This window comes from Leopardus geoffroyi, chromosome B4 (genome assembly GCF_018350155.1).
Source record: "Leopardus geoffroyi isolate Oge1 chromosome B4, O.geoffroyi_Oge1_pat1.0, whole genome shotgun sequence".
NCBI classification, from domain to species: domain Eukaryota; kingdom Metazoa; phylum Chordata; class Mammalia; order Carnivora; family Felidae; genus Leopardus; species Leopardus geoffroyi.
In genome coordinates, this window is record NC_059341.1 from 74,392,744 (window position 1) to 74,419,543 (window position 26,800).

The 26,800-nt window shown below is 42.5% G+C and overlaps 1 protein-coding gene across 1 annotated transcript in view; it reads right to left on the minus strand.

Annotated features, from left to right (window-relative positions):
* SLC38A4 (solute carrier family 38 member 4) overlaps positions 1-16,046 on the minus strand; it is a 68,451-nt gene extending 52,405 nt beyond the window's left edge. The window contains exon 1 of the mRNA XM_045463253.1: positions 15,938-16,046. The gene's annotated coding sequence lies outside the window, so the exon portion shown is untranslated. The remainder of the gene's footprint in view (positions 1-15,937) is intronic.
* Between the last annotated feature and the right edge of the window lie 10,754 nt (positions 16,047-26,800).

Consider the following 26,800-nt stretch of genomic DNA (forward strand, 5'->3'; position numbering starts at 1 on the left):
GGCCTCAATTAGTGTATTTGGTGACCAAAGTCCCATGGAATTTGAAGCCCATCCCACTTGACTATTTCTGTCCTTTCCCTACTCAAAAGTGTGCTCCCTAATTTATTTTTCTCAACTAATTTTGGTGGAGAATAAAGGAGTAATAAAAATGTACTCACATGGGCTACTGAATTGTTTTCCTAAATCTTTTGCCAAACTTAAAATGTTTACAAATCTGCAAATTCAGAAATGGATACATAAATAATAATTTTGCTGGATGAATTTTGATTGGCTTTTTATTTCAGTTCTGATGAAAAATGTTTCAAAAAGTGACTATGTAAGAAGTAACAGCTCAGAGGCATTGGGGGATCTGAGTGCAGAATAACCTCTCACCCGCTGAGAGGATCAAATTCTTAGTCTGTGACAGGAGAATTCCAGGTTGGGTAACTTAATAGCTTACAGAGAAGATATAGTTTGGGATTAGGGTCAAGCCAAACCCGTGTGACTCTGTATAATATTTTTATACTCATAAAAGTGTTACCAATGATATTATTGCATATTTTAAATTGGTAATCATAAGGATAATTAAATTTAGACTTGTCACCTTTTGTTCATGAAAATGTCTCTAGGGCCTCTCCCAGAGTTCCAACAATTGCAAACTCCCACTGCTTTGCTGTATATAAATCTACATATACCAGGGTACATTTTCAGTGTATGACCTCATTCTAATAAAATGTCTAATGTCTTTCTGATCTTAACGGATTAGAGGCATTGTCTCCTGCTTGCTATCTCTCAGTGTGGGCCCAGAAACAGGATTAACACAGACGCTTGAGATGGAGAAACTTCTGGAAGCCTTTCAGTAACATACTAGGCCTAGAGGAGTAGATATTTCTGAAGCCTATTCCTCTGTCTCTCGAAGCAGGTATTTCTAACCTGAGACGTGAACACACACTGCCAGCCCCCCTTCACACTTGTAGCTCCCTCCCCTCAAAGTGAGAACCCAGCAAGGCTTACCCTAGGACCTATGTTCCACTCATGTGTTCCAAGCCTTCACACAAAAAGCATTTCTTCTTACTGTGCATCCGTTTTCCTTTCCTTTCCACTTTCAGCCTCAGTTCTTACTCTTTCCCTTAATTATTCTCAACTGGACTGACTGGGAATTCGTATATACCGTATGGGATTAAATTCATGCAACTTCAGAAAAGATGTAATGAAGCAGGTCCCTATATACGAGAGTTTTGTAGTTGCATGGCTGATTACAGTTAAAAATTACCCTTGGATGTAAATTAAAAAAAATAATAAATGCCATCATAAATTATTTCACTTGTATTACATTTAATTAACAGAAAATTATTGATAAAGGCTATATGCCCTTTAAAAGGCATTTCCTAGTATATATGACTAATGTAAGCATAAGGTGCTAAATTCTCTTTTCAACAATTGAACAAAATAAAGAGAAATCCGACTAAAGTTAAAAGCTGATAGGTTTTTGAAAAGGTTTGTGTTTGACTTTTCATCTTGGAAAATAGGACCTGCACGTTCCTCTAGCATAGTAGCAGGGAGAGGTAGTGTGACCTTCATAATCTATCCTAGAGTCTTTTTTATGGGATAATCGAATAGGTTGGTTCACTCCTCTTCTGGGAGTCTTTCGTTAGCTATTAGGCTCCAGGGGCACGTCAGTGAGTTCTACCACACCAGAGTCTTAAGACAGACCACAAAACCTATGAAGCACCTCTGCATGAGTCCTGTTTCAAATCATTCCAAACCATGTCCCCATTTTATTTAAACATTACTTATATGATGATTTCATTTTACTTTAAAACTGATTTGTTTTTAGGCAAGCCAGACTTCCGGAATAGGATAAGCAAGTGCATGTTCCTTAGGCACAATTTTCTTTAATGTTATTTATTTTGAGAGAGAGAGAGAGAGAGAGAGAGAGAGAGAGAGAGAGAGAGAGAAAGGAGGTGAAGGGCAAAGGGGGAGAGAATCCCAAGCAGGCTCCATGTGCAGCATGAGCCTCATGTAGGACTTGAACTCACGACTGTGAGATCATGACCTGAGCGGATATCAAGAGTTGAACGCTTTACTGACTGAACCACCCAGGCGCCCCCTTAGGCATGATTTTTTTGATGATTTTTAGCAAAGGTGTCACAACATAGGCCCCTAAAATGTTTCATTATTTAGCTTGGGTAATATAGTATATGTCATTTATTATGGAAAACCTCAAATTTATACAAATGTCGATAGGATAATATAGTGAAACATCACAGATGCACTATCTAGCTTGAACAGTTATCAACCGTGGCAGTCTTCCTACATCCAAACCACCACTCTTACTCCCCTATGATTTTAAAGCAAATCCCAAATACATAATTTCCTAGTAAATATACTTGTATATGTCGTAATCAAAAAGGACTTTTTAAAAAGCAGTCATGGGGCGCCTGGGTGGCGCAGTCGGTTAAGCGTCCGACTTCAGCCAGGTCACGATCTCGCGGTCCGGGAGTTCGAGCCCCGCGTCAGGCTCTGGGCTGATGGCTCAGAGCCTGGAGCCTGTTTCCGATTCTGTGTCTCCCTCTCTCTCTGCCTCTCCCCCGTTCATGCTCTGTCTCTCTCTGTCCCAAAAATAAATAAACGTTGAAAAAAAAAATCTAAAAAAAAAAGCAGTCATGTGGCATGATTTTTAAATTCAAAGCAACCTAGTGTTTACTGGTGATGTCTTGAGACAATACAGAGAAAGCTGAGTAAGCACCTGGGTGAGGAGGCCAGTACACGTTTTGAAATCTGACCTAAGGGCATTCCAGGTTGGACAGGTTCTATCAGGAAGAAGTGTTAGGTAAATCATAGGCATTAAAATGAAGGATATTTGGACAAAATTAGGCAAAATGTAGGCTGGAGGATCCTCAAAGAAACAGGCAAAGAATGACAAGGTATAATTTTTCTTTAAAAGAGAAGCAATTTAGGGGTGCCTGGGTGGCTCAGTTGGTTGAGCATCCGACTCTTGATTTCAGCTCAGGTCATGATCTCACTCTTCATGATTTTGAGCCCTATGTTGGGCTCTGTGCTGACGGTGCTGTGGAGACTGCTTGGGATTCTCTCTCTCCCTCTCTCTGTTCCCCCCCCCCCCCCACCGCTCGCTCTCTCTCTCTCTTTCAAAATAAGTAAACATTTTAAAAGAGAGAGAAGCAATTTTATGAGGGTTAGATTTAAAGAAGGCAGACTATTAAAACTTGAGGATGACATTTTAAAAGTTTTGGAAATCAACAAAATTCAGAGTATGGGAAATTTCATAGGACAAATGACTTGGTTTCACCATCCAATAAATTGCAAGTGAGAAAAGAGATGAGGATTGGCTGAACTTATGTCTGTCTCTTAAACCTCTTTTAATCCATATCAACCAAAGAGTGTGTGAACCCCATTTCGATTCTGATTCAAACAAACTAGGGGTAAAATAAAGAGACAATCAGACATATATGAACACTGCTTGGAAATTTGGTAATATTAAGAAAATGGCTTATTTAAGGTGTGATGATTTGGTTATTCTTCAAGACTTATCTTTGTGAGATACATATTGAATCATGTATGGATCAAATTATTTGGTGACTTGGATTCTCTTGGAACTAATATAGTAATGGTTGTGGTAAGGGTAGCAGGGAGGAAAGATATGGGTATGGATGAAATATAACAGACAAGTATTAATAACTGTTGAAGTTTTGCAAAGATGCAGTATCATTGTCTATATTCTACTTCGGAATATATTAGAAACCATATTAAAAAGGTTTACGTTTCGTAGTTTAGAACTTTTCCATATGTTTTTCTTGGTATTCCTACCAAAAGGTTGAAAGCAGAAGGAAGATACTCTAAATTCCTTCAACTAACCAGAAATTCCTATTACCTAGCATTTTTGAGTTTTGCCATTATTGATGACGTTAACAAAAGATTAAATCGTGTTGAGTAAAATTCTAATTTTAAAATGGATCTTGCTGTATTCTGATTTTTTGAAAATTGACAATCCATGATAGGTATAACTTCCTCTGAACCAGAACACTGCGCTAATTATGTAAGAGTTTTTCTATCTCCTTAGCTAAACAAATGAAACTTGTTTTTATATTTATTTCTTTTGAGAGAGAGAGAGCAAGTGGGGAGAGAGGGAGAGACAGAATCGCTAGGTGGGGCTTGATCTCACAGACCATGAGCTCATGACTTAGCTGAAATCAATCAAGAGTTGGATGCTCAACCGGTTGAGCTACACAGGCACCCCAACAAATGAGACTTTTGAACAGAATTTTTCTCTTCTACGCCTGTGAAATTTATAAATATCCATGTGTACATGTGCACCTCACCAAATTTTTGTGGACATCTTCGGGGTTGGGGGGTTGTTATTTGCAATACTTGTACACATAGAGTTTCTATCACTTGGCGAAAAGTAGTATTTAAGGTATGGCCCCAAGAACACGATAAAATCAGAATCTGTATGTGACTCCCCCCCCCATCCCAAACTAATCTACTTTGCTATTTATTTAAAGTATCCCCATTCTGTTTGTAATTGCATGCTGTGGTCTGAACCCATCATTTTTAGATCTGTAATTCAAGACACAAAAAGGGTTTGTTTAGAAACCCGTGAACACAGAGTGCACTAATGATTATGCCCTTGATTGGACTGAACCTACACTTCAGTGAAATATCAACCAGTTTGTAAGGGAATATCAGAAAACCTACTAATTTGGCATTATGCAGATCCAACAACCGGTTAATTCATTGAACTTTTCACTTTTCTAAGGCTGCAGATTGTATTGGTAATAGCTTCGAGGATGGATGACTACTTTCATTACTCTTTGAAGTCAACATCTACTATTTATTCCCTTCATAGAAATGTACTCATCATTTGATCACTTCTTACTAAAAATAAAATCGGTGCCAAGCTGCACGTATTTATGTTAGATCTAAGAAGGAAAGAATCTCTCTGCTTCACTCTGTTTGAGTCCCATCTTAGTGGGTGGGGATTAGAGATTGCCTTCCTTGATAGGCATAAAGGGACCTTGTCCCTTCCTCTGACAGCAGGTAGGGTTGAGAGACACAGAGAAGCCTGAACTACCAAGTTTTCTAGTCTGCATCCTCCACTCAGACCATAAGCCTGTTAATTTTGTAAAGTCTGAAATCTCATTTTTAAAGTTCTCATTAGTAATCATATCGATGACAGCCAGCCCTATGCTAAGCATGTTACATGTATCAAATCAGTAATACCCTAACCTTTGAGGTAGGTAGTATTCTTATCCCCATTTTACATGTAAGGCAACCGGTGCTCAAGAAGACTGAGTAATTTACCCAGAGACCAAAGCTGGTGAACAGGTGACTGAGCCGGGACTCACTCCCACCCCCCATATCTGACTGCAGAGCCCAGCTCCTGACAACATTCCATCACTACTGGGTACCTACTTTTTTGTTGGACACTATTCATAACAGGATACCTGTCTTCAAGACCTGGAACTGAACTGGAGGGCTCCGCATGGGAACTGGGACAAATGGAACAGATTTCATGGAGGAAAAACGGTATGACTCCAGAGAGAGGAGGGTGGTTCCAGGCAGGAGAAATGGGATCAGAAGTTTGGCCCCAGTAATAATACCAAGACAATTGGAGTCTACTGCAGCTCACATGGAGTGTTTGTGTAGAGTCTGGCTGAGGTTGACCTTGACGGCCACATTAAGGAGTTTGAACTTTACGGAATTCTGGTATAAAGAATAATGTAAACCATTATATTTGGTGTCATTCTGTAAAGTGTGGATACTGCTCTAGCATTACAAAATTGTTCAAAAGTAATTGTACAGCTGTTTGGGTTTTGTCTACACTGATATAGTACATGAGGCATTTCTATTTTTCTTTCAGAAAAGCTCTGGGTTTTTTTTCGCTTTAAAGAAAGAGTTTAAGAAACAAACAAACCCCCTCAGTTATCCCTTAAAAAAACCAAAGTCCGCAATGTTGGGAACCGTAGCCTATGTCTGCATTTCGCATCACACCCTTGGAATGACTGTCATCATTAGTTAAATAAGTAATACCGGGGCACCTGGGTGGCTCAGTCGGTTAAGCGTCCGGCTTCGGCTCAGGTCATGATCTCACGGCTCGTGAGTTCCAGCCCCGCGTCAGGCTCTGTGCTGACAGCCCAGAGCCTGGAGCCTGCTTCAGATTCTGTGTCTCGCTCTCTCTCTCTGACCCTCCCCTGTTCATGCTCTGTCTCTCTCTGTCTCAAAAGTAAATAAACGTTAAAATATTAAAAAAAAATAAGTAATAGCATAATAGCAAGAGAAGTGAACAAAATTCAGCAAGCCTTTTGTTCAGTCTCCTGACTTACAGCAGAGTGTTCACTCCCTCAAGATTGCTAGGCTGAATTCTGTCCTACCACAGGCTGTGGGACCTTAGGGTCCACATAAAGGAGATGTAACCCAGCAGAACAGCCTGCAAATCGATGTGAGGTATCTAACATTCACACAAAATAAAATAAATTACATAGATGGTACAAAGATTCTGTCCCATTTTGAAAGATTCAGGAGAGCAGATGTGCCTATAAAAGGAGTTCTAAATTATTTTAGCTATGACAGTCCATATATGTTTATGCTTTGGAACCAGCATCCTGTACCTACCCTCTATCCTCTGGCAGAGTTTGGAATAAGGAATATGTTTCTGGTAACAGAAATCATTAAATTGGTGACTTAGCATGATGCCTTCAGTTAGACTTGGATCTAGTCAGGGCTCTAGACTGTTATTTTGTGAAATGACAATATGTCTGTGAAAAGTGTGAAATTCTAAAAACACAAATGGGTATTTATACTTTCAGATGCTGGTAGATAATTTGTTCCCTCCACTGTTTGGGGAGGACACGGTGGGGGGAGAGAACTTTAGGTGCCAACTAAAGGGGGGGTGGTGTAAGCCTAACTCTTCTAAGTATTATTCAGAAGTGCTGCACTTCCCTGAGCTAGTTACAGCTGTTGGAGTCCAGGTTCCCGATGCTTCTGGGTGTTCAGGTGCAGAAGAACATCCTTGTTTCAAAACCTGACTTAGAGGGCAACCTGGGTGGCTCAGTGGTTGAACGTCCTGCTTCTGCTCTTGTCATGATCTTGCAGTTTGTGGGTTCAAGCCCAGCGTCGGGCTCTGTGCTGACAGTTCAGAGCCTGGAGCCTCCTTTGGATTGTATCTCCCTCTCTCTCTCTCTGACCCTCTCCCACTTGTGCTCTCTCATTCTCTCTCTCTTTCTCTCTCCCTCTCTCTCTCTCTGTCAAAAATAAAAGAAACATTAAAAACCAAAAACACAAAACCAAAAACACCTGACTTAAGTGAACTCTGGGAGATGCTCCCCCCACTGGTAGATGGGGTGAATGCCCAGAAGAGTATAATGCTGACAGTCTCAGGACCCTTGATAGATGCCCTGGGGCTAAAGATGCTATTTTGACTCTCAGCGACCCCTGTCAAACTGGAGAGCCACTCAGTCATTTCCAGCCATGCCCCCTGAGTTATAAGCTGTGTGACTGAGCACAGACTGGCAGGGAAATCCCTACTGCAGAAGCATTTTTAAAATTAGCTTCAAGAAACCAGAGTCATCCTAACTAACGATAAAGGCACAGAACACATAATCCTATCGGTGTAGAAATCTTAAAAAGTGCCATGTTTTATATCTTATTGTCTAAATTCATAGTTTTTTTTCTGCCATATTCCTTTTCTCCTTTCCAGTTGGCCAGTCATCCCTGTTTTACATAAAAATGTAGTTTATACATCCTTTTGCCCTGTAACACACACATGTCATTTTGAAGTTAAAAACTTCTCCAAATTTGTCCTCACACTTTCCCCAAGTACCCTCAGTATCCCTTTAATCCAACTGGCATTCTAGACAAGTCTATCATTTGAGAAGAAAACTCACCACCAAATATGGTGAAGCAGCCGGAATACTACTTCACAACGAAAAGGACCCAACTATTGACACAACAACTTGAATAGATCTCAGGAATGGTATGCTGAATGAAAAAAAAAAAATCAACTGCAAAAAGATCACATATCCTATGATTCTGCTTATGTAACATTCTCAAAACAATTAAAGTAGGGAGATGGGAAACATCTCATTGTCAGGGAAAGGGAGAAGGAGGTGAGTATGGCTATAAAGGAGTCACACAAGGGAGGTCATCCGGGTAATGGAAGTTCTAGGTTTTGTTTCTGGCAGTGGCTGCACAAATCTGTCCACATGATAAAATGACACGGAAACTATACATATTGTACACACATATTGTACCAACATCGATTTCCTGGTTTTGATATTGCCCGGAAGCTGTAAGATGTAACCATTGGAGGAAACTGGGTCAAAGGTGTATGGGGCCTCCCTGTGCTACCTTTACAGTTTCCTGTGACTCTATAATGACTTCAAAATAAGAAGCTTAAATGTATGGAAGTCCACCAACAGCATGGACTCCTCTGTACAGCAAGTATAATGACATACAGCGTCGTGACACATGCCAAAAAGTGTCAGATTTTTTTTAAATGTGCTGTTTCTAAAGAATTGCTTTAAAAACCACAAAGGAGTAACACAGTGATGAAATGTGTTCTCTGGACTATAATGAAATCGCTCCATTTATGTCGTGCTGTGAAGCATAGGATTGCTTTTCAGGCATTCATGAAGCAAGGTTGGAAACACGAATGTTTTTAGTTAGACCACTTTAACAATCAAGATCAGTTTGAGCATACAGTTCATAAGAACATTCGGCATCTATGTACCACATTCCTCCCATTTGGAGAAATTCCAGAAAATAAGACTATAGCATGGGTAGCCCCATGTCGCATACAGGAAACCTTTCTTAAAAACCAGAAAGGGCTGCCCTCCCTCTCCCCTCCTTTTTCAGTTTTTTTTAATTCTACTTCTCTTTCCAAGTCCATCTCCCTCACTCGCCTGGTTTCTCTAGTGAAGTCTCAGCAAAAGCAGGCAAAGTCCTGAGCAGCGCCTGTCCCTGACGTGGTGGCCTCCCGCAGTCCTCCCTGGCGCCGCGACCCAGCTCGTGCTCCCAGCGCGCAAACGGGCGGTGGCTGAGCAGGACACGCGTCGCCCATGAGCCACCGGCCACTGCCAGAGATGCTCTGGACAGCACACTCCGCACTCCGAGTAGCAACACTGCAGACACAGCGGCGGCCCGACCAGCTGATGGCCAACGTTGCCTCTTGGGGGGATTACATCTTTTTTTTTCTTTTTTTTTTTTAACATTTTTATAGTGCCATGAGTGTTCCCAGTGGTATAAAATTATGCCAAAACAAAGAGCAAAGTCCTTGTCCTGAGGAGTATGCAGTGTGAAAAGCGCATGAATGACGCAAGGCAAAATGACAGGACAAACACAGGGTGGGTGGGGAGGAAAAGTTACCCTGAAACAGAAGGCAGAATCAATATGATTTTCAATGGACCAAAAAATGGAAAAGCCACGTCAGGGCCCCAACTCCTCATAGCAGAAACATAGAAATAAGGATTTGTCATAATAGCAATAGTAATGGTAACATTACCATTTATAATGTGCCGTGCAGTATCATCACCCGAATTCTATAAGGCTAGTATTAGTATTACATCGAATTTGAAAACTAGTCTCTTTAGCTGCTTAACAAACACTCCTAAATTTCACCATGTGCCACGTATAATTGTTTTATCCTCATAAAATCGTTATGAAGTAGGAAACGTTTCCCTCATTTTATAGAGGAAGAGAATGAAGCCGTGAGGTTAAGTAACTAGCTCTATCTGGGCCACTCAGGTAGAAAGCGGGAGAGCCAAACTGGAAGCCAGCACATCCAGATGATAGAACCAAGATCTGAATCCAGGAAGCCCAGCTGTATGATGGAGCAGGGATTCCTTTCCACACGCCCTGATTCCCTGCCCGCATGCTTAATGGTGTGCAATAATGCACACTGAATAAGTCATTTATTTAAAAAGATTTACATTGACGGTCAGTAAGGCACGAATTCACTTTGCAAAAGCCTTTAATATTTCAGTGAAAACATGCTTGCTTGAAGAATAAATTATTTTGAGGTGCTTGGGTGGCTCAGTCAGTTAAGCGGCCGACTTTGGCTTAGGTCATGATCTCACGGTTCCTGAGTTCGAACCCTGCTTCAGGCTCTGCGCTGACAGTTCAGAGCCTGGAGCCTGCTTCCAATTCTGTGTCTCCCTCTCTTCCTGCCCCTCCCCTGTTTTCCTTCCTTCCTTTCTTCCGCAGACATGCATGGGTATTTGTTTGTGCCAGGCACTGTGTGAGGCACCATGGAGACAAAAATGAGAGAAAACAAGGGAATTGGAGATGATGTTCATTTTGATGACGGATACACATGAGATTTATCAGGAGAAATAGGGGCAAATAGCCAACAGGAAATAAGGGAACATTTCAATCTTATTATGCAGGGAATGATGTTATTCTGGGCTGGACCATCCTGTTTATTATTTATCCCTTTTTTCATTTCCTCTCTTCTGCTTCCTTCATTTTAGTTATGACAGAGGAAAACACATGGTCAAAGAACATATAGACATTTGTTAGCATTTCAAATAATGCTTTGGGTGGCAGAATAAATAACAGTAACAATAATAGCAATCCCATATTGAGTGCTCACTATGAGTCAGGCATTAGTCTAAGCATTTTACATGTGTTAACTCATTTAATCCTCATAACAATCCCATGAGGTAGGTGCTATTATGATCTCAATTTTGTAGTTGAAGAGAAGCTCAAAAAGATTAAAAAAATTTGCCCAGGGATATAATGCTAAAAAGTTGAGGATTTAATGTATTAACTGAAATTAGATTTTGGATTATTTGTAGATTTCATTTACCCTTTGAACTCCCTTCCAAATAAGAAGAGTTTGAGTAACAGTATTTTACAAGTGTGGAAATGGTGAAGAGGCAGGCAGACCTCTGAGCCTGGGATGAAAAACTGGCATAAAAGATCCCTAACGGAACAAGAGACTGTGGGAGTTAAATTCTCCAAGTCTGTTATCAAAAGCCAGAATCTAAACTGGCATAAACATCTACTTTGGAGCTAGGAGGTTGACATCATTACTGTCACTCCATTCCCTATCTCACTTTGGGGTTTTGTTTTGTTTTGTTTTTAAATACATTTTTCCTTCCAGACTCTTCTGCAACACAGTAAAATAAATAAAACCACTAAAAACTAAAATAAGGAGACAAATCCTCCCCGGCTACCCCTCCCCGTCAGAAAAACACAGAAAAGCATTTGTTTGGAAATAGTTTTTTGTGATTGTGTAAATTGTATCTTTGTTAAAATGGACTATCCCCTCAAGAACTAGAAAAATAATTGATTTTCCCATACAGAGGACACCAAAGTCTGGTCTTTCCATGTGAGCACAGTGTTTCAAACCCTAACATTATAAGGAGTCTAAAAAATTATACTTCTCTGTTATATGACCATAATCAAATGATAAAATAATAAAATGTGTTGCCAATTCCTGTATTCAGTCATTTTGTTCCTTGTTAGGACGGTTCACTTCTGAAATGCAAGGGCAAGGCAGAGCTTTGGGACCCCTGCAGACAGAATGAGTGAGGACCTCACAGGACACTCCTCCCTCCCAGCCTCTTGCCTTACACGTTCCACTTCCCAGTACTGAACTCCTAAGTTCCCTAAGTGGCTCACACTTTCTCCTTTCTCCCTTCAGGCTGGTCTCTGTTGAGAATCTTCTCCCACTTCCTTCACTTCTTTGCCTGCCTAACTTTTTTTTTTTTTTTAATTTTTTTTTTCAATGTTTATTTATTTTTGGGACAGAGAGAGACAGAGCATGAATGGGGGAGGGGCAGAGAGAGAGGGAGACACAGAATCGGAAACAGGCTCCAGGCTCTGAGCCATCAGCCCAGAGCCTGACGCGGGGCTCGAACTCATGGACCGTGAGATCGTGACCTGGCTGAAGTCGGACGCTTAACCGACTGCGCCACCCAGGCGCCCCTGCCTGCCTAACTTTTATTTCTACTTCATAACCTAGCTCAGGTGTTACCTAGTCTTGAAATGTTCCCTGGCCCCCTACCTAAGCCAGCTTCAGAGGTGCCATACTCCAATCTGAATTTTTCCTGGCCATCAACATGCTGTTGTTAGTGTGACTGTTTGCTTGCTTATTCTTTCCTTGACTAGACTAATTCATTTATTCAACAAACATCTGTTGGGCACATTTGCCCGGGACTGTGGTAGGTGTTAGGGAAACAGGGATAAAAGAAACTCCTTAACAGGGTTCCTGGAAGGTAATGATACTCAGTGACTGTGGAATGAACGAATGGAATTAAGTCACTACAAAAATAGGAGAAGGAGGACCAGAAGAAGGTTAGCAGTCATACAAAAGGGAATTGGCAGTTCATTTCTCCCATCGTGCATATCCTACCCTATTGTGCAACATCTTTCTAAACCTCTTTTTTCCTTAAGTTTTGGTTTTCCTAGTCCTCTTTCTTTGTGCTGGCTCAAATGGAAGCAGGAACTCAGGCACGGAAGGGACTTAGTTCTGATGCCAGCACTGTCACTTACCAGCTGGGTGACCCTTGGCTCTTTCCTCCATTTCTATGAGCTTCAGTTTCCTCCTCTGTAAACTGGAGATAACAAACACCTATACCATGTGTGAAGATTAAAGGTGATTCACATTTGGAACATAAGGACTGAGCTATAAAAGTCTGGCTCTTAACAGAGTTCTCCTCTCCTTTCTTTCTCTCTCCCCTACTCCCGCCCCTTACCCTTCCTACAAGATGTCCCCAGGGCAGTTGTGGCAAGGAGGATAACTTCAGGTGATACATGAAGCACGTTAAAAAAAAAAAAAAAACCAAACTGTACTATTTTGATAGATATCAAAAATATAGAAGTAGCCATAAACCCCATTATTCCTTTGATTTTTTTTTTTTTTTCATAGAAGTCATGGCTTTGGAGAGTAAAAATTAAATTAAGCCCTTCTTGGTGTTTTTTTGTTTTTAACAATAGTTAGAAAATATTAGTAAGTCAGTACAAAAGATAAGGGGGAAGAAAAAGAAATAGATGCCTGAAAAACACTGAGGAAATAAACAATGGCAATGACGTGAAAGAAGAAAAACACTTAACACAGAAGTCCACAGCAGCTGTATTTATCATGCTCGTCCCCAGCATTTGATAAACTGACAGGTAACCACAGGCATACTATGCATTTCTCAAATGTCACTTATTGAAAAAATCTAGTTCTGGGCCTGCGAAGATGCAGTCTATAGCTGTATGATCATGCCTTGGCTTTCTTAGCATCGGTTTGGTCTGTAACAGGCCAAACAGCCAGCTTTGGGTCTCTGAAAGTCACCTGTCCAGTTCTGCCCCTGATAAAGTCCAAAGTAAAAGAGAACTGTTCGTTTAGATTTAAGAACAAGTAATTGCCCAAATAGGACTTCCAAAGAGGTTCTATGTTCCCTGCACTGTATATGTCCCAGTCTTGCTCTGTAAAATGAATATAATAATAGAGTCTATTTCCTAAGGTGGTTATGAGGACTTCACATAAAAGAAGCAAAACAGAATAAATATAATAACGGATATATATGTGTAAGTCATTGTCATCACTAATCCAGTACAGACTAGCCTCCTTGGAGCACCTTGCATTACATACTCACCCATCCCTGCAGCCTTGAAAACCATTTGTCCCCTTACACCAGTCTCCCTTCGTTTTAGTGTTTTGTGACAGAATCAGCCCAATAAAAGCTTTCTGTCTCTGAACACACGGCATTCAATAATTTGGCAAAGTTCACATAGTCTTCAGTTTCTCTGTCCTTAACAAACTTCTACCCAGACTGTGGATTTTCTGTAGATTTCGTGTGTTAGCATTTGCAAGCTACATTACACATTACACACATTACACTACATTACACATGTGCACACGCACGTGCACGCACACACACTTCTTGTGTTCCAAGTGAGAGAGTCTACCAACCTCGATGACTCCTTAGGGACTTGTTTGCAGTGGGGCTTATCCCCCCCACTTCACCCCTAAATTAAGTTCTATAAAAGGCTATAACCGAAGTTGAACCAAACCCAAAGTAGAGCCCTAGCTACCGGGCCCTGGAGATTGTGATCCAGGCATAGCGTGTTCTTTTTACAACGTAAGACAATTCAGTCATAATGACTATGTCTGCACTGCCGGGAAGCAAATACGAATATAAGAAAGCGGTAAACTGGGAAACAGGCCAACTCTCCTTCCTTCCCCAGGGGTGAGAAGCTGCACCGCTCCCAAATGCATAACAAAGAAAGCCGGCCCAGGAGCCGGGGGTGGGGGGAGGAGTGGGGAGGGGCCCCTGGCGAATAGGTGTCTGTGGGATGCGCCTGGGCGGCCAGGGTCTGCTTATACCTTCAGGGCCACAGCTACCCCTTTGCCTCTTTTCTCAGGGTGTAAGATGCCCGGAGACAGGTAGAGATGCACTTTTGCCCTGCGAAATTGACTTCCAGACACACTCCGTCCTCTGGTGAAACCAGGACCAGGTCTCTAAACACTCGGCTTAGAACTGAGGCTCGGGATCTCTAGGTCCTCGCCGAGTCTCTCAAGGACCCAACTACTGCCCCGTCACTGCCCGGTGCCACCCTGGCACACCAGCCACCAAGCCTCCCAGGCTGGGCTTCCTAGTTTATCGCTTTCTCTGACCAAGTCAGCAGGCGGGTACGCATCTCCCGGTGCTCCCGGCACCGGAGGGGCGTTCTCCCTACCTGTCCTTGCTGGATCGCTAAGAGAAGCTGGGGGCCCCGAGGGGTGCACCGCGTGCCTCGGCGCCTCCACCCCTGCCAGCGGCCGGGGCGCGGCGCCCACCGGTGCCACTGCCTGTGAAAAGCCACTCCCCGTGCCGCTCCCAGCACACAGCCCGCTCGTCCCCGCCGTCACCTCTCTCCTCTCTCGGACTCCGGACTCCGAGGCTCCCAGGTCACCCCCAGGAGCTCCCTGCGTGTGCGCTCCCTTCGCTCTTCTCATTCATTCTCTTTTCTCCATTTTCCCTCCAACCCTCACGCTCTCCGGGGCTCTGGCCTCTTATCGCCTCTCGCCTTCACCCCTCTCTCTGATGTCCCCTCGACGTCCCCTCGATTCCACTCGCCTTTCCCGCTCCGCGTTTCTGCACCTCTCCTCCCTTCTCTCCAGTGCGCCCCGGGCTTCCCGGTCCCCTGGAGCGGGCGCTGGACACCTCTGTCGGAACTTCGGCCTCAGTGTTCGAACCCGCCGCTGCCGCCCGCAGTCAGGGCCCCCAGACCCAGCAAGGCTCTCGCCTTCCTCCTCCCCTCAAGGAGACACTCTCGGGACTCCTCCTGGGGCCACAGCCCCCCACCAAGGGAACCGTGCTGGCCTGGCCCAGGCAGCCCAGCTGTCAGGGACAACGGGTCTATTTTAGGTCCAGCACCCAATGTCCCCGCCCTGAGGACACCGGCCCCGGCCCCGCGACTTGGGTAGCACTTGCCAGCACTGATCGCAAGCCGACTCGACTCGAGCGAGGCTGGTGGCAGGGCCACCGCTGTGGAAGGCGGTCGCTGGACACCCAACTGGAAATCCCAAGGGCCTAGGAAATCGGGGGGGGGGGGCAAGCCCCAGCCACCCCCTCCCGCCTCCTGGGAATGGGCTACCTTGGAACCGCCACCTCTCTTGCAAAGAGAGCCACACACGAGCCTTCCCAGCTAGTTCCCTTTACCTCTGTATGCCCTGGTTTACTTAATTTCTAGTCAATCGGTCATTAGCCTGCAATAACCCACCCAAAGCATGATCCTTTAGAAAACCTAAGAAGAATTAGGGTCAATCAACAAACAAGTTACGAAGAGCCGCAATGCCTAACCTAAGCCCCAGAAGGTTGAGCAAACGGACCACACACGCGTGCGTGTCCCTGTGCGCGCAATCACACACGCGCACCCACACCAACACCGGCTGGGATCCAGCCACCAGTTCGCACACTGACAAGTCTCTAAGTCTAGCAGAGATTAGAAAAGTGTCACTCACCTGTGTCGTTTTCTACTTCTGCCGATTGGGATCCGGGGGAAGTATCGGAAAAGGGTGGATTGAGAGACCCTCCTTTCTTTTCTTTTCGCCTTTCTAAAGAGTGGAAATTTCCATCATGTGATAGGGGGCAGCATCCCCAGTGTCGCCTTTCCTGAGGACCCTCCCTTCCAGCCCAGCCACCAATCGCCAGGCGGCAACCTGAGATGTAAACAGAAGCATCCTCCCAGGTGGGCTGAGTTGTCCAGCTGTCCCGCAAGAGTGAAGCCTGGGAGCCGCCGGCCCCTGCTCCCTCCTCTCTGGGTCCCCGACAGCGGAGAATACCTTGGTGTGAGTTCGGGTTTTCGCGGTTGTTGTTTGGTTGTTTGTGGTTTTGTAATGAAGTCTCCTCAATAGTCAAGGTTGCATTTGTTGAGTCTGCCCTACATGCAGAAATGCATGTTGATCTTCCCTTCGAAGTCAGGAAAAAAGTCTTTCGGGTAGGTGTCCCTAAACTGCCTCCAGGTTTGGGGATGTCGAACCTGAGCCTGACGTAAAAGGGGGGAAAAATGGAGGAAGGGGTATAAATGAAAAACCCGTCAGTCACCATTAAAGCCCCTTCATGCATCAGTGAAGCGGGGGGTAGCTTGGTAGCATTTAACTATGAGTGGCGATCTTCGCGGCAATTTCTTTTCTGGGATTTCAATTTAAGCATAACCCTCAGTATGTATGGAGAAGGAATTAGGATATGATAAATAGCACTATAATTTTAATTCTCTTCACTAAAGGCATTAACCTGCCATTTCAAGGAAAACCGTTCACGTGAAAGCCATTTTCTGATGGTAAGCAAAATTCTTATTTCAAAGAAGGCCTCTGTAACCCATTTGTTCATAGCCCTGTGTTTATTTTTGTACTCATGTGTCATTCTTTGGGGAAAAAGATATTCTCCAATGGCGATCTGACTCCACAGTGCAGCAAACTCACGAGGCATCACAAATTGCTTTCTGACATGGCCAGACACATCGAATTGTACTAAAACCGCGCAACAATGCAAATTCAATAGAAGGATGATGCAGCAAATACCTTCACTGGGGTTGCCGTGTGTTGGACACGAAACATACATAAAAATCAGTATCTAGAAAAATCCTTGTTTTATGAAAGCTGATGATCGCCCACCTGACCACCCACCTAGTATACCTCCTTAGTTTGTCATAACAAGAAATTTCCATTCCGAGAAATTCGAATACATCAGAATAATTTTCAGGTCCCTTTAAACTTGTTGAAACTACATTATCTTTATACTACCACACTTTCCGCTGATTCTTACTTAACAAACATAAGCATATTTTGTAAAGCTACTGAACTGTCAAAATTGGTAGGCTTGAGAGAGGGTTAGTGGGAGATCAAGACGGATGTACATTTCTCTCTGCTTAAGGTTTCTGAAATGACAGGCCTTTTCAGAGACAACCAGATGAAGACAGCATCACGCAATTGTAAGGCAGATACTAGTTAGCTGTGCCGCTGCTTAACTTTGTAATGAACTGCTTCTTAGTCAGTTCTTGGCATCCGTATCTCAGTACAGAAAAGATAACAAATGGTGTTTCACTGCCGAATTTGCTGGAGTCCTATGGGTTACCCACCTATATAAACTCTTAATGTCAGGTGTGGGTTGGAGTCCTATGGGTTAGCCACCGATATAAACTCTTAATGTCAGGTGAGTTGAAATCCCAATGTCAGGTTGAGGTAAAACGAGCTGCCTTCATCTGTGAATCGGTGCAGTGCTGAACAAGGTCCAAGTGTGTCGTCTCTTGTAGCTATGGTCCATCATCAGAGTCTACGAAGAGCTCAAAGCGACTTCTGGATGGTACGAGACAACTGACAACGCTTTATCTTCCCTGATACAATCCAAACTTTGAGCCATTGACGGCTCTGTTGAATCTTCCTGCCAATCTTCCGAGGTCTGTTCTCAACCAGTCTTGGAGACAATGAGAAGCAGCCCTCACCAGCGACATGAATACACCTGCAGGACCGCAGTGTAAAACACATTCTGATTTGTCGTCAAATCATTCACTGGCTCTGGAGCAGTTAGCTTAGGTTTAAATCTCAGAGCCACCGCCTACCAGCTATGTGACCTTGGCCAAGTCACTTAAGTTCTTGGTGACTCAGTCTCCTGAAAAATGGAGAACATTTCTTGGCACATTGTTTTCCTGACTTGTTATTTGCAGACAACACTAAAAACTCACCTAGTGATGGAGACAAATGAAATGTTTGCAATCAAGAAAAACTTACACGGCAGATAGCATTTAGTACCATTTGGACAAAGCTCACTCGATGGAAACTCTCTGCTCTGAAATTATATTGACCTAAGAATGTTATTGGTTTTGTTGGGAATTCTTTCATTTTTAAGAAAAGTCTATATGGGGAAATACTCCCCAAATATATTCTTTTGAACCAAAATTAATACTTGAAAACAGAGTTCTCTGCTCCCATAAGTTTGGAAAACATTGTGGTGAAAGTTCTTGTGGGATTCCTCAGAAGTTTTAATCAGTCTCTCTAGGTTGGGATGGAGCACGTAGTATTTTTCCATGACTAGAGCCCTTGGGGGGGAATATCTCTCAGGTCTGATGATCCAGAGTATACCCATTGCCAAATTTTAGCACACAGGAATGCCCGAGGAAGGAAATAGAACACAGTTATTATCCAAACACCCCGTGGCAAGACTCTAAATTTCCTTGGTTTATAGACTATTGTTGAGAAGTTTGATAGCAGCGACTTTAGTAGACGCGTATAAACTTTTTTCTTTGATAGTAGACTTTTAATATGGATTGTTTTTCCAATTAATAATTAGTATGATTCTAAACTGACTTTAGGTTATGAAGCACCTTAATGTATATTATGGAACTTGATACTAAAATAAGCTAAGTATTATTTTCCCCATTCAGTGAGAAAGGGAAATGAGGTTAAGTGATTTGTCCAAAGACACAGAGCTAATAATTGACAGACTGGAATATGAACCACTGGCTTCAAATTCAATATCTCCCACAGCTCACCTCCCTTTACTTCTGAGCATTTTCTTTTCTAAGACTGATAACTGTTTTCCTGCCTACAATGTAGTCAACCCTAAATGGCATGCTTAGCGAAACTATTATGATTTTTAAAATAATTACTATAAAAGCAATGATCTCTTTAGCATAATTGCATGAGCCTTTGTAAATTCTAATGTCTTTATAATGACATTGTTTCATATGAATTTGAATTTGATTTATGTGAAACACTGAGTAATACCAGGAATTATATTTGTGGTTGAGTTTCTTTTTAGTGTTATGCTCTCTAAATGAGCTACTATTTCTTACTGGTTCTAGGAAGAAAATACCTGAATAGATCACTTACCATCTCAGTTTCACACTTGATGAAACAACTAGCATCTGGATCTCAAAATGAAATATCAAACTAGATATAAGATCCTAGAAGACCCAAGTCTAGTGGCCAATATTGGGATGTTAGGGACCAGACTCAAGGTCCCATCCAGGAGGTGACAGGGAGAGCAGAGCCCATATTTGCACATAGGCAGCTCAGAGAGAATTGTGCATTGTGTGGTCAGCATTCGACCCCAGCCCCAGGGAAGTCAGCCTTTGGAAATGGCTTTACAGGCGGACACCCGACCAGTTGTATTTATCAAACACACCACCTTCCTTTTCCAACTTGACACTCAAAGCACCAATCAACTATACCTGTCTACACAGCCCTGATTCTAAACCACTTACTGCCCCCCAGCCCCCAGCACCAATACCATGGTTTTCCATGCCTTAGAGCTGTTGAGCGCGCTATGCCCACTTTCTGGAATCCCTTGCCACTGGCTCTGCCTGTCAACTTCACCTTTTCCTCACTGTTCAATGTCGCCACTTAAGTGAATGAAACCCTTCTCAACTCCTCCATTTCTCTTTTTTCTTGGTAGGTTGGGGACATGGGGTGGGAGTGGGGTAGAGTTCTAAGAAGGGTAGAAAAAGAGAACCAGCATGTTTGGGCATGGCATTTAGTACTTACAACCACCCTGTGAGGTGGATGTTTTTATCCGCACTTTGCAGATGAGAAAACAGAGACTGTTTCTCTGACTGAGTCTGAGTTAAGTGGCTTGTGAGAGGCAGAATCCGAATTAGGACTCAGGTATACGTGACTCCAAAGCTCTCCTCATTCTGTTCCATGATTAAACTTGCCCTCATTTGGGCTCCAGAGATAGATCATAATACATTATTTGGCCCCATTAGACTTTGAGCTCCTCAGCAGCCAATCTCATTCTTATCTGTGTTCATGGCATTTCCATTGCATCGGACACCTAGGTACTCAGTTGCTAGAGGTCGAACGAGTGAGAGAATGAATGAAGGATGCCCTGTGATTTGCATATTGTAACAAACACTGTCTATTTCAGAGTTATTAAGTAAAATCACCTGTTACTTGTCCCTAATGATAATTTGTATCTTTTCTGTTTGTTTTTTTTCTCCAAAGTCCAGAGGCACAATGATTAGGTGTCCAACTATAATTTTGGTGCTCAGAGAGACAATGATTAAATCTGCCAGGCTACCGGCGATGCTGACATGTTTTGCACAACTGGTGTTTGAGCAGAGATCGACATTGATTTGATGTCGCCAGGTAACACAGTAGCATGACAGCTTTGAGAAAATGATATCAAATTACTCTAGAAGCAAATTTTACCCTTTGTGACATTCCTCCAAGAGTTAGTAACTTAGTCATGTCAGTCTTCACTTCGTATTTGCTTTATCTGGGAAAATCAGATGAGAGGACTTATCACCAAAACCCAGACATGTCTAATGAGACTTACCACATTAAATACATTTATATGTACAAATATATGTACAAAAGTCCAATATACACATGTACAAAAATATATGCACAAATTCCAAATTTAAAAGAGACAGAACATGTGAAGTTAAAGAAATTAAACGTTGTTGTTGTTGTTGTTGTTGTTGTTGTTGTTGTTGTTTTTAAGTTTATTCTGAGAGAGAGAGTGCAGGAGGGGCAGAGAGAGAGAGAGAGAGGGAGAGGGAGAATCCCAAACAGCTTCCATGCTGTTGGTGCAGAGCCTGATGTGGGACTCAGACTCATGAAACAGTGAGATCATGACCTGGGCCCAAATCAAGAGTCAGACGCTTAACCAACTGAGCCACCCAGGTGCCCCAAACACTTGGTGTCTGATTTCTTGAACCAGATTCCCTAGGTTTGAATTCCAGCTCTGACACTTACTGGCTAATAACTAGTTATTAGTTGTACGATAATTAGGCAAGTTATCAGCCTCTCTATCCTTCAGTTTTCTCATCTGTGATTGGGGATAACACTTTGTACCTATTCATAGAGTTATTTTAACAAGTTTAATTAAGTCACACCACATACCCCTTTTCAAATGGAAAATGCTGATAACAGTCATATCATTTGTCAGTGAAGAATTCTTATAATTACCCCAGAATTTTATTCTATTCCCCTGGGCCTGTTTGCTCATCCCTAGTACAAAAGGGCAGCCTATTTGATCCTCGTGTCCTGTGTGATCTACATTCTACAAACGAATAGCTTGTGGGTGTTCTTTTATTCCCTTGTCTCCACAACAAAACTCCAGTGTCCTATTTGCCTTCTGAAGAGATGGATGGCAGGAAACTATTATTAATCTACTTCCTAATTTTCAGAAGACTGAATCTGAAATAAAACAAAACTTGCAAAGTTCCATGAAAGCATTGAACTTGTGGTGCTCAAATGGAGGAGAGAGATGGTGTGAAAGAGGTCAGAATTATGTGCTGATTTCTGCATTGGCCTCTAGCATCTGGCCATCCCAATGCTGTAGTATTGCTTCATTCTTTCTCATTGAAGAATAGGTTGTTTGCACGGTTCCTCTTGAGAGTGTAAGTTCTGTAGCTGTTTTTGTCAAGATGTATTTGCTGAATGAATAAATGAACGGAGGGGTAAATCCATTGATGCTTCCCTTGTTTTTGTTTTTGAGAAGTTGAAAAGTTGAGTAATAATTTACTGAAAGAATGGGCTTTTATCAAAAAGCATTTCCAATTAAAATACCACCATGAAGATGACTTTGGAAATTATTGGTCTTAAAATTTGGTGTTACTGAGGACCTACCTTATGTCATTCTGGAAGGAGGATATTCCTGACCTATATGGGACATTAAGACTCAATATTGAGATCATCTTCTGTGTCACTGCATGTAAGGCCACTGACCAAGGGGGGGTTCTTCCTTCCATTCTTCCCAGTGGGGCAGTGCCCTTCCAGTCCCTTCTCTGATGAGACTCTCAGCAAAGTAGGAGGTCTGGGCCTTTCCCTTTGAGGCAGCCTTACCTGGCCAGCACTCAACAGCCACAAACACAGGACTATGTAGATATGTTAAATTCTGAAGAGTGAGGCACATCTCAGAAGAGTATTCCGAAGTGGAAGTTTGAAGGCTGAAGTTTTGACAAATTTGACTGTACAGAGGAAGGCCCTGACACAAAGCTTCTCCACTGCTGCCTTCACTGGAGACACTCCTCCCCTCTGGCTTCTGCCTGTGCACAGAGAGCCCTCCATTCAATCCTGGTGACTCCATCTCCTCCCTCAGAAAACCCAGTCCTGTCTGTATCTGCTCATCTTCTGATTTAGTGGATATTTATTGGGTGCCCCCCTTGGTGCTGGGTGCTAGGGACAGAACTGTGAGCCAAACAGACATAATCCCTGTGGAGTTTATAATTTGGCAAGAGAAAACGTTTTACTCAACGTGCAACACAAATAAATATAAAACGACAGAGACTGCACTGGGGGCAGGGAAAGACTTCCCTGAGGAAATGACTCTTGAGGATGAGTGTGAGGAAAGTTTTTGTTTCTTAAGACAGTAGTCACTTTACCATATTTGTATGCCCATGCAAAGCCCATGCCCGCGTTTGAACTGGTGCGCTTGAGAGAGCGGAGGGGCAGATCCATCTCGGGTCGCGAGAAGGACTCCTCTCCAGCGGCAGACAAGCTCCTCTCTCCATAATGAGATAATGGGGGATTCTGATTCCAGTTCTGTCTCCCTGCCAGTAAGAGCCATGGGCGGGCCGGTCTGTTTCTTGGTCCCCTGTGAATCAACACGTCTCAGAGACGTGCTTTACTCACCTAGGGATGACCAGAGTTACTTTTCCTTTTGCTGGATTCTTTAGGAAGAATAGAAAATCTCATCCCACCCGCAATACAGTGCTTTTGATTCAGCCGCATTGCAGTAAACCTCATAGTATGTTAGTTGTCAGTGGCCTCTCCCTTTGCTGTCTGGAAGGAATGATCTAGCCTCATGGAATCTTTTTGATACAGGACCCTCTGCTAATGATTGAGGCGGGAGAGGGAGGGATCTGTTAGTTCAACTTGCCACGAAGAGTTCACGAGGAAAAAAGGTTCTGGTTCTTATAAAAAGTCTGACTATAAACTGGAGGAGGCATCTGAGTGAGTCAGTAAGGAACAAACCCCAAACATGGGACATTGAGTACCTCCATTTACAGAAAGAAAAACAGGGGTTCCTTTACACCTTAAACAAAAATGGTAAAGTCAGTTTGGAAGTGAGATTTACAGTCATTCCCTGCATTTCTGCTTCAACTTATGTTGACATATTGCAGCAAGTTGTATGTTAGGAAAGATGTGTTGCAATATTCTGCAATATTTAATGTGCAAAGGACAAAGTCACACCTCAATCCCAGGTTCTGAGTTTTGTGGGGTGTTTTGTTTTTTATTCTTCAATTCCCATCACCTAATCCCACCCATTTCCCCTCTGGTGATCATAAGTTTGTTCTCTATAATTAAGAGTCTATTTCTTTCTTCTTCTTTTTAAATGTTTTTTTATTTATTTTGAGAGAGTGAGAGAGAGTGAGAGAGAAAGACCAGGGGAGAGGCGGAGAGAGAGGGAAAGAGAATCCCAAGCAGGCTCTGTGCTGCCAGTGCGGAGCCTGATGTGTGGTTCGAACCCATGAACTATGAGATCATGACCTGAGCCGAAAGCAAGAGTTGGATGCTTAAACAACTGTGCCATCTAGGCACCCCAAGAGTCTGTTTCTTAATTTGTCTTTCCTTTATTTTTTCCCTTTGCTTGTTTGTTTCTTAAATATATATATATATATATATATATATATATATATATATATATATAATGTATGTTATAAACTTCTTTATCTTTATCCATTCATCAATCGATGGATACTTCGGCTGCTTCCGTACCTTGGCTATTGTAAATAATGCTGATGCTATAAATAAAGGGGTGCGTGTATCCCTTTGAATTAGTATTTTTGTATTCTTTGGGTAAATGACCAGTAGTGTGATTGTTGGATTGTAGGGTAGTTCTATTTTTAACTTTTTGAGGAACCTCCATTCTGTTTTCCACAGTGGCTGTACCAGTTTGCATTCCTACCGACAGTGAAAGAGAGTTCCCCTTTCCCCACATCCTCGCCAACACCTGTTGTTTCCTGTGTTATTGGTTTTAGCCATTCTGACAGGTGTGAGGTGGTATCTCATTGTAGTTTTGATTTGCATTTCCCTGATGATGAGTGATGTTGAGCATCTTTTCGTGTGTCTGTTAGCCATCTGGATGTCTTCTTTGGGAAAATGTCTATTCATGTCTTCTGCCCATTTTTAATTGGATTGTGTGTGTGTGTGTGTGTGTGTGTGTGTGTGTGTGTGTGTTGAGTTTTATAAGTTCTTTGTATATTTTGGATACTAACCCTTTTTGGATATGTCATTTGCAAATATCTTCTCCCATTCCATAGGTTGCCTTTTAGTTTTGTTGACAGTCTCCTTCACTGTGCAGAAGTTTTTTATTTTGATGTAGTCCCAATAGTTTAAGTTTCTTTTTGCTTTTATTTCCCTTGCCTCAGGACACATCTAGTAAGAAGTTGCTATGGCTGGTATCAAAGAGATTGCTTCCTGTGTTCTCCTCTAGAATTTTTATGGTTTCAGGTCTCACATTTAGGCCTTTTATCCATTTTAAATTTATTTTTGTGTATGGTGTAAGAAAGTGGTCCAGTTTCATTCTTTTGCATGTAGCTGACCATTTTTTCCGACATCACTTGTTGAAGAGACTGTCTTTTTCCCATTGGCTATTCTTTCTTGCTTGCCACAGATTAATTGACCCTATAATTAGGGGTTTATTTCTGGATTTTCTATTCTGTTCTGTTGATCCATATGTCAATTTTTGTGCCAGTGCCATGCTATTTTGATGATTACAGCTTTGTAACTATTACTTGAAATCCAGAATTGTGATGCCCCCAGCTTTGCTTCTCTTTTTCAAGATTGCTTTGCCTATTTGGGATAGCCAAATACGAACATTATGATTGTTTGTTCTAGCTTTGTGAAAAATGCAGTTGGTATTTTGACAGGGATTGCATTAATTGTGTACCAAAGATCACTTTGGGTAGTACAGACATTTTAACAATATTTGTTCTTCCAATCCATGAACATGGAATGTCTTTCCATTTCTTTGTGTCACCTTCAGTTTCTTTCATCAGTGACTTATAGTTTTCAGAGTACAGATCTTTCATTTCTTTGGTTAGGATTATTCCTAAATATCTTATTTTTGTGCAATTGGGATTGATTCCTTGATTTCCCTTTCTGCTGCTTCATTATTGGTGTATAGAAATGCAACAGATTTCTGTACATTGATTTTGTATCCTGCAACTTTGCTGAATTCGTGTATCAGTTCTAACCATTTTTTGGTGGAGTCTTTGGGGTTTTCTATATATAGTATCATATCACCTGCAAATAGTGAGAGTGTTACTTCTTCCTTACTGATTTGGATGCCTTTTATTTCTTTTTACTGGCTAATTGCTGTGGCTAGGACTTTCTAGTACTACGTTGAATTAAAGTGGGGAGGGTGGACATCTTTGCCTTGTTCCTGACCATAAAGGAAATGCTCTCAGGTTTTCCCATTGAGGATGAGATTAGCTGTAGGTTTTTCATATATAGCCTTTTCTATGTTGAGGTATGTTCCCTCTAAACTTACTTTGTCGAGGGTTTTTACATGAATGGGTGCTGTACTTTATCAAATACTTTTTTCTGTCTCTATTGAAATGATCATATGGTTCTTATTCTTTCTTTTATTGATGTGATGCATCACGCCGATTGATTTGCAGATAATGGACCACACTTGTATCCTGGGAATAAATCCCACTTGATCATGGCGAATGATATTTTTTTACGTATTGGTGAATTCAGCTTGCTAGTATGTTGTTGAGAATTGTTGCATCCATGTTCATCAGGGATATTGGCCTGCAGTTCTCACTTTTAGTGGTGTCTTTACCTGGTTTTGGTATCAGGGCAATGCTGGCCTCACAGAATGAATTTGTAAGTTCTCCTTCCTCTTGTATGTTTTGGAATAGTTTGATAAGGATAGGTATTAACTCTTTTATTTTCTCCCGTGCTGAAACATATCCCAAGCATGGGTTCAGCAGTTGATAAAGTCATGCTTTGGGCTTGGTTGCTATCAGTCTGGAAGCTTCCAGGTCCCAGCTCCTTCTCCCATCCTGCCCCTTGTCCCATTTCCTGCCATTAACATGTATGTGTGTGGAGGGGAGGCTTTTATGGCCTGAGGGCTAGAGGCTGAGCTAGAGGAGGAGGAGGACAGGGGGGCTGGTGTGGTCTCTGTTCCTGCCCAGGGCCCAAGGAACAGAGAAGTCCCTTCTTCCCACCACTGCCCCTGCAAATCTGGGCCCTGAGAGACACTGGTATTCATTCCACACTGTGAATGTGGGCCAGGATGTCCTCTGAGCTTTCCAAATGGCTCCTTGAACACCTATGGTGGGGTGGGTACCAGGGGAGGAAAGGAGGAACAGGATGTTGACTGAGGCAGACCACAGTGATTGGTCTGTGGAAATGTGTGAGGTGTCC